This window comes from Protopterus annectens, chromosome 4.part1 (assembly GCF_019279795.1).
Source record: "Protopterus annectens isolate FY-2018-M chromosome 4.part1, PAN1.0, whole genome shotgun sequence".
Taxonomy (NCBI): Eukaryota; Metazoa; Chordata; order Ceratodontiformes; family Protopteridae; genus Protopterus; species Protopterus annectens.
Window position 1 is genome coordinate 803,371,469 of NC_056734.1, and position 14,276 is coordinate 803,385,744.

The following is a 14,276-nucleotide window of genomic DNA, read 5'->3' on the forward strand; positions in this document are numbered from 1 at the left end:
ATATCTCATGCATCAGAAGGAGCAGCTAGAGCAGCGGGTTCAGCTGCGGTCTTGAGGCGACACATCTGGATGCGTTTGTGCGATTTCGCGGAACCCATTAAGGCTTCCTTTCTTAATGCTCCCATTGAGTCCTCCTCGCTGTTTGGACCAAAAGTTAAAAGCACACTGGCCAGATATGAACAGGATGGTAAGACCATTTCTGCCATAGGTGTCTGTTATTCTTCCCCTCAATGTGTTTTCTCCCGAAACCAAAAGAGTGGGAAGATATGGTTCAAGAAATCTCAGGGTTCATTCCATGACACACAGGCCGAGTTCTCCCCTAGAGGCAGAGGGGGAAACTCACAGGGAAGATGCTCTTTTCGGGGAAGAGGGGGTCCGCGTAACCAGAGTTCCAGGGATTCTTTCCCTGGCCAATCCTACCAGGACTCCTGAAGAGTGGCACAACCCCTTTCCTCTGGAGGTGGTTGGGGGACATTTCTCCTTGTACCCTTCTGCCTGGCTAACCATCAGCACCGATTCTTGGGTACAAAGGATTATAACCAGAGGTTATCATATCCCCTTCAGTCTTGGTCCTGTCCCTTCAAAAAACCTTCCCGACGTTCCACCCAGTCAAAGGGAAGAAGCAGCACTAGAGATAGAAAAGCTGCTAAGAAAAAGAGTCATCCAGATAGGATCTGGATTCTACTCAAGGCTATTTTTGGTGCCAAAGAAAACCAGGGACTGGAGACCAATTTTGGATCTCAGTGTATTGAATAAGTTTGTGAAGTACAAAAATTCCGGATGGTCACAATACAGTATATCCTCCCACTTTTGGAAAAAGACGATTGGATGTGCTCGATAGATCTTCAAGATGTGTACTACCACATAAATGTGGACAGGCCATCAAGAAGATTTCTGCGCTTCCGTGCGGGAGCCAGTCACTACCAGTTCAGAGTACTGCTCTTTGGACTCTCTACAGCCCCCAGAGTGTTCACAAAGTGCATGGCAGTTGTCACAGCTCACTTGCAACTTCAAGGATTCCAGGTGTTTCCATACCTAGACGAATGGCTCATTTCCGCCCCACCAGACATCTACTGGAAGAAGCCCTGTCATACTCTTTCCTCGCTGCACAAAGGCTAGGCATAACCATAAACTGGCAAAAATCCAATCTCACCCCATCTCAGTTGACAGAATTCATAGGGGCTATCTTGGACACAAAGAACTGCAGAGCTGCTATTGCAGAGCACAGAATTTTAAGGATAAAGCAACAACTGATTCCAATCCTTTCAAGGGAGAAATCCATGGCTCACTCGGTTCTACTGCTGTTGGGTTCCATGGCAGCCTCCATCACCATTGTCCCCCTGGCCAGGTTTCACGTGAGGCTTCTACAATGGTTACTGCTCACCCAATGGTATCCCTTTCAGCATCTTCTTTCAGCAATGATTCGAGTAACCCACAGGTGCAAACAGGATTTAAATTGGTGGATGACACACAATCTGTCACAATGGTCTCACCCCTTCTCCCCCCAGCAACCCAAGGCCACAGTGACCATGGACACCTCCCTGATGGGGTGGGGGGGCTATGTCAGGGACAGACAGTCCAAGGCACTTGGTCCGAACTGGAGGCCTATCTGCATATAAATGTTCCAGAACTGAGGGCAGTGCTTCTGGCATTGCAAGCATTCCATCCCCTGCTGCCGTCTGGGACAATTGTGATTCAATCAGACAACATGGTGGTGGTCTGGTACATCAACAAGCAAGGTTGAACCAAATCTTACCCCCTTTGTCGAGAGGCCATGAGGATATGGCAATGGGCGATGGCTACCAACCGTTTTCTTCTAGCAATGCACATTCCCAGGAGTTCCAACATGATAGCAGACAGACTCAGCAGGTGCATTCTTCAACCTCACGAGTGGTCCCTGAATCCCTTAATAGCAGCGGAGATCTTCCACCACTGTGGCCGTCCTTGCTGTGACCTCTTTGCATCCCCAGACCAACTAGAAGTGCAGCAACTACTTCGCCCTGATTCCCCCTCCAGGACAGTCACCCAGGGACGCTCTAGTCCATGATTGGCCCTCTGGTTTTCTTTACGCATTCCAACCCTTTCCCCTCATTCCCCAGTTTCTGAATAAAGCCCGTCGGATGAAGAGCAAGATGATCCTCATAGCACCATATTGGCCTCGACAGATTTGGTTCCCCTTCCTTTGGCCTCACCTATTAGATCGGGCGGCACAGTGGTGCAGTGGTTAACATTGTTGCCTCACAGCAAGAGGTTCTCCAGTTCGATTCTCAGCTGGGGTGCCTTCTGTGTGGAGTTTGCATATTCTCCCTGTATTCGCGTGGGTTTCCTCCGGGTACTCCGGTTTCCTCCCACATTCCAAAGACATGCATCTGGAGCATTTCTCCCCAGGCCTCCACTGAAAACATGCTCTGTGGAACCTAGTCGAACTTTCCCGGTCAACAAATGTTAAATAAAAAATAAAATAAAAATAAAAATAAAAATAGATCGACCATGGATTCTCCATCCAACCCCGGAGTTGATCTCACATCCACAGAACCTGATTCATCCCATCTTGAACAGCCTGAAGCTCACAGCTTGGCTACTCCAATTCCCTTGATTGCCAGGCAGAATGATCCTTCTTTACCAGTACGTGACATTCTCATTGCATCTCATAAGCCTTCCACTAGAATTACTTATCTGAGCAAGTGGAAAAGATTTACCTGTTGGCTGAAAGATAAACAAGTAGATCCCTTCTCAGCACCAATGTCAATAATACTAGACTATCTGGCCGACCTCTTCCAATCAGGTCTATCGGCCTCTACCATTAGACTTCATTTGGCTGCAATTTCTAATTTTCATGAGGGTGTCCAAGATTCCTCTTTTATGTCTCACAAATTGTGCAAGACCTTCATAAAAGGTGTGAATCATCTGAAGCCACCTTTTAGAGAACCTATTCAACCATGAGATTTATCATTAGTTCTACAAGCTCTGACAATGCCACCTTTTGAATCAGCCTCTTCTTGCGACCTCAAGCATTTGTCATGGAAAACCTTGGTTTTGGTCGCCATTACTTCTGCCAGATATATTTCTGAGTTTCAAGCTTTATGTATCAAGAGTCCATACTTGATTTTTCATAGAGATAGAGTGTCTCTGAGACTAATCCATCTTTTCTGCCAAAAGTAATCTCTGAAATGTCCATTAATCAAACCATTGAATTGCCAGCTTTCTTTCCCAATCATTCAAACAGAGGAAAGTATTGCCTACATACCCTAGATATCCACAGGCAAATCCATTTTTACTTAAACAGGACTAAACCCTTTCGTAAATCTGACCAGTTATTTTTGGCTTTTTCTGGACCTAGATTAGGATCTGCTGTTGCTAAGGTCACATTAGCTAGATGGTTGAAGGACTGTGTGACCTTCATTTATACACAACGCAATATCTCGTTTCCTACTACCATGAAAGCTCATTCAACATGGTCGGTGGCAACCTCTGCTGCCTTCCATGCCAGAGCTTCTTTACATGACATCTGTGCAGCTGCAACTTGGGTTATGCCTCATGCCTTCATCAATCATTACAAATTGGATTTGGCATCCACGGGAAGAGCAACTTTCGGTTCTATGGTGCACAGAAATGTCCTTCCATGAGAGCCTCCCAGGAATAGAGGTAGCTGGGGACTCTGTCCCATGCGTAAGGAATGAATGAGGATTAACAATATTCAATAAAGAAGTTATGTCTTACCATAACGTTCCATCTGTATTGTTGATCCTTGTTCAGTCATTACGACCCTCCTTCCTTCCCCCTACTGTGGTTTCTAGTGGATCTCACTATCCGGTTCTCTTAGGTTATTTGACCAGAGGTAGCCTCTCCCTTCTTTGACTTGCAAACTCAATCTGAGGTAACAGGTAGAGGGGAATTGTGGGTAAGAGTTTAGCTTGAGAGTTTGAAGCTGATGCGAGCTAGAAAAATGGCCGGCTCGGTTCCGAGGTGGGAACCGATACCCATGTGTAATGACTGAACGAGGATCAACAATACAGATGGAACATTATGGTAAGACATAACTTCTTTTTTTTTACTATGTATGTCTAGTGTGGGCTATTACAAATGAGATCTGGGTAGCTACCACTAGGCATGTTGGGATTGGGGTTAGCCTCGAACCAGTAAAAGCTCTCGAGCTATAGTCAGTCAGCTGAGTCAGAGCCAAGGTTCGGCTCCCAACCCAACCAGCAAGAAGGAAGACAAGCTGAAGGGCAACAAACATAGGTTCATAGGTTTATAGGTAGGTACTAGGCTATTGGCCCAAGGGCCTACATAAGCCTAGCCAACAAGGTTCCATCTTCTGTGGCCTTTCCAGCTGCTGCAGATGTCTTGTGAGGTACATGGAACGTTATGGTAGTTACATAACTTCTTTTTATTCCCTGGCTTTTTCTAAATTATGCAAAGCTTTCCTGAAAGGTATTTTTCTTCTAAGGCCTCCAGTAAAGTATCCCTCATCACCTTGGGATCTGACAGTCATGTTACAAAGTCTAACTCAGAAACCTTTTGAACCTTCAGCTAAAACTGATTTAAAATTCCTTTCATGGAAAACATTATTCTTAATAGCCATTAGTTACATTACTACAGAGAGAATATCTGAGCTCCAGGCTCTTTCTTCAGAAACACTACATCATTTTTCATAAGGATAGAGTTTACTTAGACTAATCTTCCTTTTTACCTAAAGTGACTTCTGAGAATAACATTAACCAATCCATTCCTTATTAGTTTTCTCTCCAAATTTTTTGAAGAAAGGAGGGTACATGCTATATCTTCTTGATTATATTTTTGTCTTCACAGAAAAAAAAAAACAAATTAAAATGTCATATCAACTCTTTGTTTCTGTTTCACCAAAATGGCTGGGTTTTTCAGTCTCTAAAGTCACTCTAGCCAAACGGCTTACAGACTGTATTTCTTAGATTTTTTTTCTCAACAAGGCAAGACATTACCTAAAACTCCCAAGGCTCATTCAACCAGATCCAGAGCTGCATCATCTGCCTTTTGGTCAAGAACATCTATTGATGATATTTGTGCTGCCTGCATCTCCATGGTCCAATTCTCTTATCTTTGTTATTCATTACAAATTGGATATTATTTCTAGAAATATCCACCTTTGGTCTGGCGGTATTCTAGAATATCCTTCCATGAGGGCCACCAAAAATCAATGTAGCTGGAGACTCTGTCCCATACACTGAGGAACAATGAAAAGGACAACATCAGATTTAAGAGTTATGTGCTCACCAAAACTAGGCATCTGTGTTGTTTATTTTCATTCTCTCTCAGCTTCCCTTCCATCCATCCCTCATCCATTTTTCTTTGGCAAGACCTATAGAAGTGTATTTGGAACCTACAGTTCTAGGTCTGAGCCCTTTCTTTCTCTATCATTTATGCCTGTCTCTGTTTAACTATAGGGACATATGGCAACAAACTCAGTTTTAGGTAATGGGGATGGAACAAGGCATTATGGGTAGATGGAGGAGCTGAAGAGCTGGATCCAAAGTCTGAAATATGTGGCCGAATTGGATCCAAGGATTTGATCCAAACCCATACATTGAGGATGAATGAAAATGGGCAACACAGATGCCTGGTTATGGTGAGTACATAATTTTTAATTCTTCTAGGTGTAGATGAACACTGACATGGTTTGAATGAAATATGTTTTGATTGTTCACCTTGACTACTTACATTCTTTTCCTGAGAAGCAACAAATCTCCCCTCCATATGTCTGGACAATACCCCATCCTCTGCCCCTTGTAAGACAGTCCCCAGCTTGACTCTGGTTTGTCCAAACTGGTGTATGAATGGAGGCGGCCACTGATGCTTGGTGTACCACCATACTGTGCATCAGTGTGATCATGGCATTATCCCTACCCTCTGCCATTTCCAGCCAGTGCTTGCACTCATTACTCATAACCTGGAGGACTCTGACCATTCCCATCTGATTCTCTGTGTTAGTGCTCTCAGCGCTAACAATGTTACAGCACATTTCATGTTGGGTAGCCAATGATTTATGTGTTTCCTAGGGTAGCTGTAAGAAATTCCTCCACCTGGTTCTCCTTTGTAAAGGTGTCACTGTAGACACTGTTACTTCTGAATGCCTCACATCATCTTCCAAGTACTCTGCTGTGTTTGGAAATACTGATGTAATGGTGCAGGGGTGTCCCTTCTCCTGTATAAGTGTGAATTACATGTCAGCTTGTATAAAACCAACAAACAGTCCTGGATAGGGAGCCTCTTCAGAACAAAACCAAATTTCTAAAAACACAGATGAGACTCGCCACAGCAGAAGTATGAAAATAAATCCTTTAATAGCTGCAGTAAAAGTAAGCGCTTTCATGTCCAAATGACGCTTCTTCAGATTTTAATAACTACACAAAAGCACATCCATTTAAATAGTACTGCCTATAAATTTGACTCAGTCACATTAAATCCATTTCCTAATTAACTAAACTAGTGAAACAATAGAACCAATATAAAAATCATGATTAAAACATTAATATAAAAGTCATAAATAAAACATTTGCACTTTAAAATCAATGTAAATAGGGGTGTGCTGCTAGGAAAGGCTTCAGAGTCACCTTTTCACTAAGACTTCTTTGTTTAGTTATCTTTTTATATTAGTGTATATATTATCTCTCTGACATATGCATATGAACACACAGGAATTTTTATTTCATTTGTTGGTTCCTAAGTGTATATGTCTTTAAATGTTCTAATTAGTTTAGTTAATTAGGAAATGGATTTGATGTGATTGAGTCAAATTTATAGGCAGTACTATTTAAATGGATGTGCTTTTGTGTAGTTATTAAAGTCTGAAGAAGCATCATTTGGATGTGAAAGCGCTTACTTTTACTGCAGCTATTAAAGGATTTATTTTCATACTTCTGCTGTGGCGCATCTCATATATGTCAGCTTGTACTTGACTTTGTGATGCACTGGCACTTTCTATAGAGTTACTAACATGTTGCAGATTGAGAGATCTGGCCATTGGGAACTGCCTATGACTTTCCTCAGGCTGCCTCATAAATATTATTATGTTATCATCAGCAGCAGCAACAGCAGCAACATCCATTCTACTGATTATATCATTCAGATTGGTTGGTATTGTTGAACTCTTTGTTTCTGATGCTGACCCTGTAAGAAATTTAAAACATTAATTGCAAAGGAATAGCATATAGCAATGTATGTTTACAAAGGGGTAAGTGGGACACTTACCATATAGACTGCCTTATTTTCCATTCTTTGCTGATTTACAAGGTTCACCTAATAATAATTAATTATGATGTTTTAATTGGTTCCCTATTGATTTGTCAACAGCTTAGGTTGCCGAATGCGTATTCATCGACACCTAAGCATTGAACGCTTAAAATAGTGAATGGCCGCATCATCTAATTCTTTCCTCAGGAAAGAATTTGCATGGCTGTTCTCGTGGATTTGCCCTTTCCCCAATGTAGAGCGGTCTCAGAGTTGGTATATTTAGTTAAGGGATGTGGGGGCGTTGTTTATTTTGTTTGCCGACAGCCAAGTGAATTCATTCCCCAGGAAAGAATTCGATGCCTTGGCCGTTTGCTGTTTTTAGCTTTCGACGCTTAGGTGTCGATGATTTTGTATCCGACAGCCTAAGTTGTCTATGTTATAATATTGATGTGTTTAATTACATCATTCCTTGTCTGCATTCAATTCTAAACCAACCTTCATGAACAGATGAGTGTTACTGCTGCAGACATTGGTAAGATGCAGCAGTGTCCACATCACCTCTAATTATTCATATGTCACCATCTTGTGTGTCATAATCATCCCCACAGATGGAAAGAAAATATTCCTCATTTGGCATTAATGGAGTAAGCTTCGGAGCCCCTGTATAGTAGTATGGGAAATTGCATTCTGCCTGGCATTGCTTTTAGCATGTGTGGGAGGGTGGCATAATGGTTAATGTGTTGACCTTACACACACAAGGTACAGGGTTTAAATCTCACATTGCCTCAATGTCTAGGTGTAAAATGGCCCACAAAGCCAGTTAGCTTAGTACTAACTTTTGAATCTGTTTGCCCTTTTCTTGCACTGTACCAATACTAAATTTTTGCCATGCACTGCATTAATTTCAGCAACTACATGATTTCAAGCCTTGTTTCTCTCGACTTGTCTGGGCTCCCCTTTAAAAAAATTAAGTTTCCCATATGTCCTACATTCTGCCATGAGGACACAATATTCATCATGGCTGAAGTTATACTTTCTCTCCTTTGATCACTTATTTTCCATCATTGCTACATGTGCAAAAAAAAAAAAAAAAAAAAGGCCGCAGTCATACAGAGCAAGAAGAATGTTTAGATGCAATCAGTGTTTAATGTATAAAATAATGGCCAAGTCCTCTTGCCACCCACATTAAATAAAAATGTTACTTAACTCAAACCATAAAGTTGCATATGGAACTCTTAGTATAGCCACATAAAATTACAATATACTACTAACAGTTTATTCATGTAATGAATGCAGTCACTTTTGTTACAAAATATCCTATCTAGGCTATTGGTGAGTTAATATGGAGATGTTCAACTTATTTGTTTAATTCATGGCCATTTACACGTGTTATGTGCAAATTAGGCAAATGTACATTTGTCTGTATAAATTGTAGCAATACACAAATGTGTCCCAAGGTCTATCAGCAATTTTATTTTTCACAGATCATGAGTGTGCAGTTAAAGTAACATGAATACACATTATCAGACTGACATGGACACACTGTAGACAGCTCCGCAATCTACAGTGCTCCACAGCTGTCTCATGCTTGCCATGGGAATACGCAAATGGCCCTAGACTAACCAAAATCTGAATGTAGTTAAAATAAAAACAAAATAGGGTCATTTGAATGCTATGTTTGCAGTAATCTGAAGTGTAACCCCTGCCCATCCAAAGTTGAGTGTCACACCCCAGCATCTCAAAAACAAATCACTACTTCTTAACACTTACAATAAAACACATAGTGAAATTTATTTCCATCCCCCTTCTAAAAAAAAAGGAAAATGTGAAAGAAAAATCCTCCTGTACTACATGAGACATACTGGTGTTATGGTACAAAAATAACCTTCACCAGTGAGAATTAGCAATAGCAATTGTTAATCATATATTTTAATAAAGCATGGAAGGGAATGGTAACCGGTTTCCTTTAAGGAAAAAAAAGTATGTGAAAAAGCAGTTTAGGTTAAAACAAACTTACCAGTAATATTAACAGCTGGTGTAATACCCCTGCTAGTAAACAAGGTTTTGTTAGGGTGATGCCACACCCCACAGGGAGTAGTTCAAACCCTGATTAATATATCTCTGACCATACTTTCCTCATTGCTGTTCTGAAACGTCTAATGACCACATCACCTGTGAAGGCATGAGGCTGTACTCTAAGCTGGTCTGACAAGGAGACCATAATAATGCTTTACCTTTTCAATGATTCTTATCAGGAGAAGATTGAGGCATGCACACGTAATACCAGCTGGAAAAAATCAGTATCTAGCAGAAGTTAGTTGATAACCTGTCAACCCTGACAGGTATACACTGCTCTGGCCAGCAGTGCCGTCACTGCTTTGATGATTTGAGAAAGCGTAGGGCTGACCAGCTGGCCGAGTAGGTAGACCAGGTACTGGTGAGAAGGCAGAGTTCTATAGTAAGTAAAAAGAAAAATAAATAAATTAATAAATAAAAAAAACTTTGCTTCTTATTGTTCACTATTTCATTGAGTCATATTAAAGATATAAAAAGTTTAACAAGTTTGCATATCTAGAGGTATTTTCTGAGGAAGATAGTTGTACCTGAAAATATGACTTGTATTGCTGTTATGAAAATCAAAGGAAATTATGAGCATATTTGTGATCATACATGTATCTTTTTTTTAAAAAAGATGGTATGAATAATATGTTAACAGATTTTCATAATATATGCAAATGTGACATGTTTATTAAAATAATAACTTGTATATGTAGCACAGTAAATTTTGTACTGGGCTACAAGAAAAAATATTTTCAAATGGATTTATAAATAATGAAATTAAAATTAGAATTGCACATTAAAATTTAATACCATTGCATAAAATGACTTAGTTCAATTACATGAACTCATTTTTGTGTGTTATAGAAATATAACTAAAGGATTGTTTAATACAATTATTTGTTTAAAAGTATTTCTACCTGCATGTACAACATGGCTGAAGTCTGAAACACAACACCTTAGTTAGAGTGGAGGTTGTGGAAGAGGGATGGCGGCGATGTGCCAAGAATGACCAGTACAGATTTTACTGAGAAATTATGATCTGATGTTGTCAATTTTCATTCTCTCCTCAACTGATCAGGTTGGATCTGAGCCAGTGAATCTGACTCGGCTGTTGCAAAAGCTCTTGGCAACATAGAACTCTCAAGCTTCTCCCTTACCCAGAAACCACCAACCCCAAATACCTCAGATCTTGTTTGCCACCTCACAGTGAAAGACATGGTTATAGACTCTCGAGCCTTAAGGTTTAGATAAGTGTTTTTTCCTATTTAGTAATTCTTTATTGTTGATTTTTGTCCCAGTTATTTTACTCTTGTGTACTAGTGTACTCTATAAATTACTATTGTTAGTAATTTCTCCCTTTTACCTTTTTCTGTTTCCTACAACTTGTCATAGCTCTTGACCCTTTGTAGGTACTTTTCTTTCCTCCCCTCTCTTTTCATTTACAAAAACAAAAATCATCTGTGTGTGTGTGTGTGTGTGTGTGTGTGTGTGTGTGTGTGTGTGTGTGTGTGTGTGTGTGTGTGTGTGTGTGTGTGTATATATATATATATATATATATATATATATATATATATATCTTACATCTTCTTAATTAATAACTGCTGATTACACTTAATAGTTATAGATCTGAAGTAGTTTACTTCATTTGGTCTTCAACCTGTAGGTTACGGATCTGTATCGGATCCGAGCCAGCAACTTTTGCTAGCATCAGATCCAAGCTCCAAACTCCTCCCCTTACCCATAATACACCTCCACTGCCTTCCATCCCCAGAACTCGTTTGCCACAATTTGCTTCAGCATTGTGTCTTCTGAGCTCCAACTAGCAGTGGGTTTAAAACCTTTTGTGAGTAGATAATTGTTCTAAATTTCTCTCAGTTAGTGTTAGTACAGGTCCCCTTTCTCCTCCCCTCACTTGGTGTGTCAAGTGTTACTGTGTTTTAGGTTAGAGTAGTTTGTTTTGTGGTGTAGGTAGTAGCTTCCCCTCCCCTCCTCAATGTTTTCTGTAGACGAGTGTGGTGAGTGGATGTGTGTTTGTTATTTAGAAAGAACTTGCCTGTCTTTTTTTCTAAGGCTATCTTTCTAATATTTAGGATGGCTAAAAAGCTTGTTTTGAAGCTCTGTACAGAGTGTGGCCATAAGCTATCCCCAGTGGATGGCCACACTGTGTGTTTTGTGCTTGGGTGTGGCCCACCTGAGTGTGGATTGTAATATTTGTGCAGGCTTCAACCCCTCGCACCCTAAAGGACAGGAAGGCCAAGTTGGCCCTCAAAGGTCTTCTTCCTCCTTCCGACTCTGTTTCCTCATCTCCGGCTTCAGTCACAGCGGCTGCTGTGGCCGCCTCTATCTCCTCTCTTCCTCTGGCTTCTCCTCTCTCCCAGGCTGGGACTCAACCTCCAGTACCAAAGCCTGTGGTAGCGGAACAGAAGAGATGTAGAGAGAGGGAGAGAGAGTAGAAGACGAGGGAAAAGAGAAAGAGGTCCCTGGACCTCACATCTCTGAGTAAGACACCATGGATCCATGACTTCCCTCGGCTCTGATCTCCAAGGTTCTCCCCAGAGCCAGAGGAGACACATCCAGCCTCTTGGGCCTCAGTGCCCTTACTCACCAGGTCGGAGTCCGTGGCCTCGACATGGTCTACCCGCTCCTTGTCAGATATGGATCTGGATAAGATGGTGTGGCAATTTATCCATACACAGATCCAGATGGGGGTCTTGCCAGTCCCCCTCCCTCTGGAGGTGGGAGTTCACTTCCTTTCTTTCAACCCATTTCTCCTTCTCCGATCCGACCTTCGGGTTCGGAGTACTTGGATCTGAGGTTGGCTTTGTTCAGGGGGTCAGTGCCGACGGTACCTGCTTCCTCGACCCCAACTGCTGCCTGGAGCATTTCAGATCCGACCAAATCGGATGTGAGCCACTCTCGGAGCTGGAGCTTGGGTGTTGGATCTGAGGGAGTGGAATCTTTTTCTTCAGCTCCAACTTTGTCGTGCCAAGTTCCCTGCCTCGGAGCTCCATCCACCTCGGGCCCAGCTCCGATTCTCGCATCGGACCTGGGGAGACCGACCTCCTTATTGGTTTCTTAGGAGGTTTGCTCTCCTTTGGCATTCATTCTGGTAGAAAGGGTTCTCTCCATCAGATCGAGACCCCTGACTGCCCCCTCGGACTCCTCCCAGACCCCCTCGGCTCTGTCTATGGCCCCCATCATCTTACCAGAGGGACAGCCCATGCTCGAAGAGCCCCAGACGGTTCCCCGCAGGAACAAATGGCTTGCGAGTGCCCCCCCCGGAGAATCCCACCGGAGATGTGCCTTGCAAACATACGCGCAAGAGGAGGCACTTGGACTCCCCAGAGTCCCTCACCGAGGACACGGACTTAGATGATGGAGAGGGTACCCCAACGTCACCTCCTGAGGATGTCTCCTTTGGAGACATCATGGAGATCCTGCACCAGCGGGGAGGTTGATCTGCCTCCAACCTTCTTCTGTTGAGTCTGTGTTTCTGGAGGCTTTTGGCATGGGCCCATCTACTTCCTGGGTGTCCCCTGCCATGGATCCTTTGGTGGATTTGGTCACCTAGCAGGCATGGAAGGAACCAAATACCATAGAACCTGTCCCAAAGTGTCTTGATAAAATCCTAAGCCCCCCCCATAGATAGGTCATATTGGAATAAGGGCTCCCCGGTGGACGCCATGGTGGTAGCAGTAGCAAATAAGAAGGGACTTGCCCAGGAGAGTTCCTCAGTCCACCCTCCTGACCGAGAGTCACGGATGATGGACCACCTAGGGAAGTGGGTGTACGCTTCAGCTACCTTTTCAATTAGGGCACTGAATTACTTGGCCCATGTCACCAGATTCCAGCGCGACCTAGTAAAGGAGCTGGAGGAGTCTCCACCCAAGTCCATGTCGCAGGAGGACAAGGCATTATTCTTCACGAGGATGGCCACTTTAAAAGCAGTATCTAACATGTCCATGTGACTCCTCTCCCATGCTATGGAAGGAGCGGCTAGGGTGGCTGGGCATGGCGTGTCCATGAGGCGTAATGCCTGGCTCAGGTTATGTCAATTTTCCAAACCCTTCAAGGCGTCATTTGCCAGTGCTCCTTATGACGGCTCTACACTCTTTGGTAAGACCATCAAGGAGACATTAGTCCAGAGTGAGAAGCATGGGAAGACACTGTCTGCCATCGGGATCTGCTTCTCTAACCCTCAAAGGTCCTTTTACTGGAACCAGAGAGGGCAAAAGAAGATGCGGTTCCGGAAGTCACAGTATTCCCGGGACACTCAGGGCTCTTCTTCCCCCAGAGGCAGAGTGGGACAGAATGGATGCCAGCCCAGAGGCAGAGGGGGTCTGCTGAACTTCAGGTCTCGAGAACCTTTCTCGGACAGACCCAGGCAGCAACCTTGAGGGGTTGCCTGACTGTTCTACTCTGGAGGCAGTCGTGGGAAGATTGTCCTTCCACCCAGTGACATGGGAGCCCATAAAAATGGACCACTGGGTGCTTCAAATCATATCCAGAGGATACTCTATCCCCTTCGTGGGTTCTCCCATATCTCCCAGACACCTTCTAGATGTACCACCCATGGAAAGGGAGGCAGCAGCACAGGAAATTTCCAAGCTGCTAAAAAATGAGCCATCAAAACCGTCCCCCCAGATCAGTCCAGATCGGGCTTCAACTCCAGGTTCTTTTTGGTGCCAAAGAAAAAAGGGGATTTAAGGCCCATTCTGGATCTCTCTTCCCTGAACCTGTCAGTTGCCAAAGAGAAGTTCTGGATGGTCATGTTACAGTCCATCATGCCTTACCTGCAAGAGAGCGACTGGATGTGCTTGTTAGACCTCCAGGATGCTTACTATCACATAAAAATGCACAGAAGCTCCAGGAGGTTCCTCCACTTCTGGCTAGGAGTCAATCATTCCCAATTTTGAGCCCTACTCTTTGGTCTCACCACAGTCCCCAGGGTGTTTACCAAAGTGATGGTGGTTGTAGTGGCTCACCTGAGGCTTCAGGGGATTCAG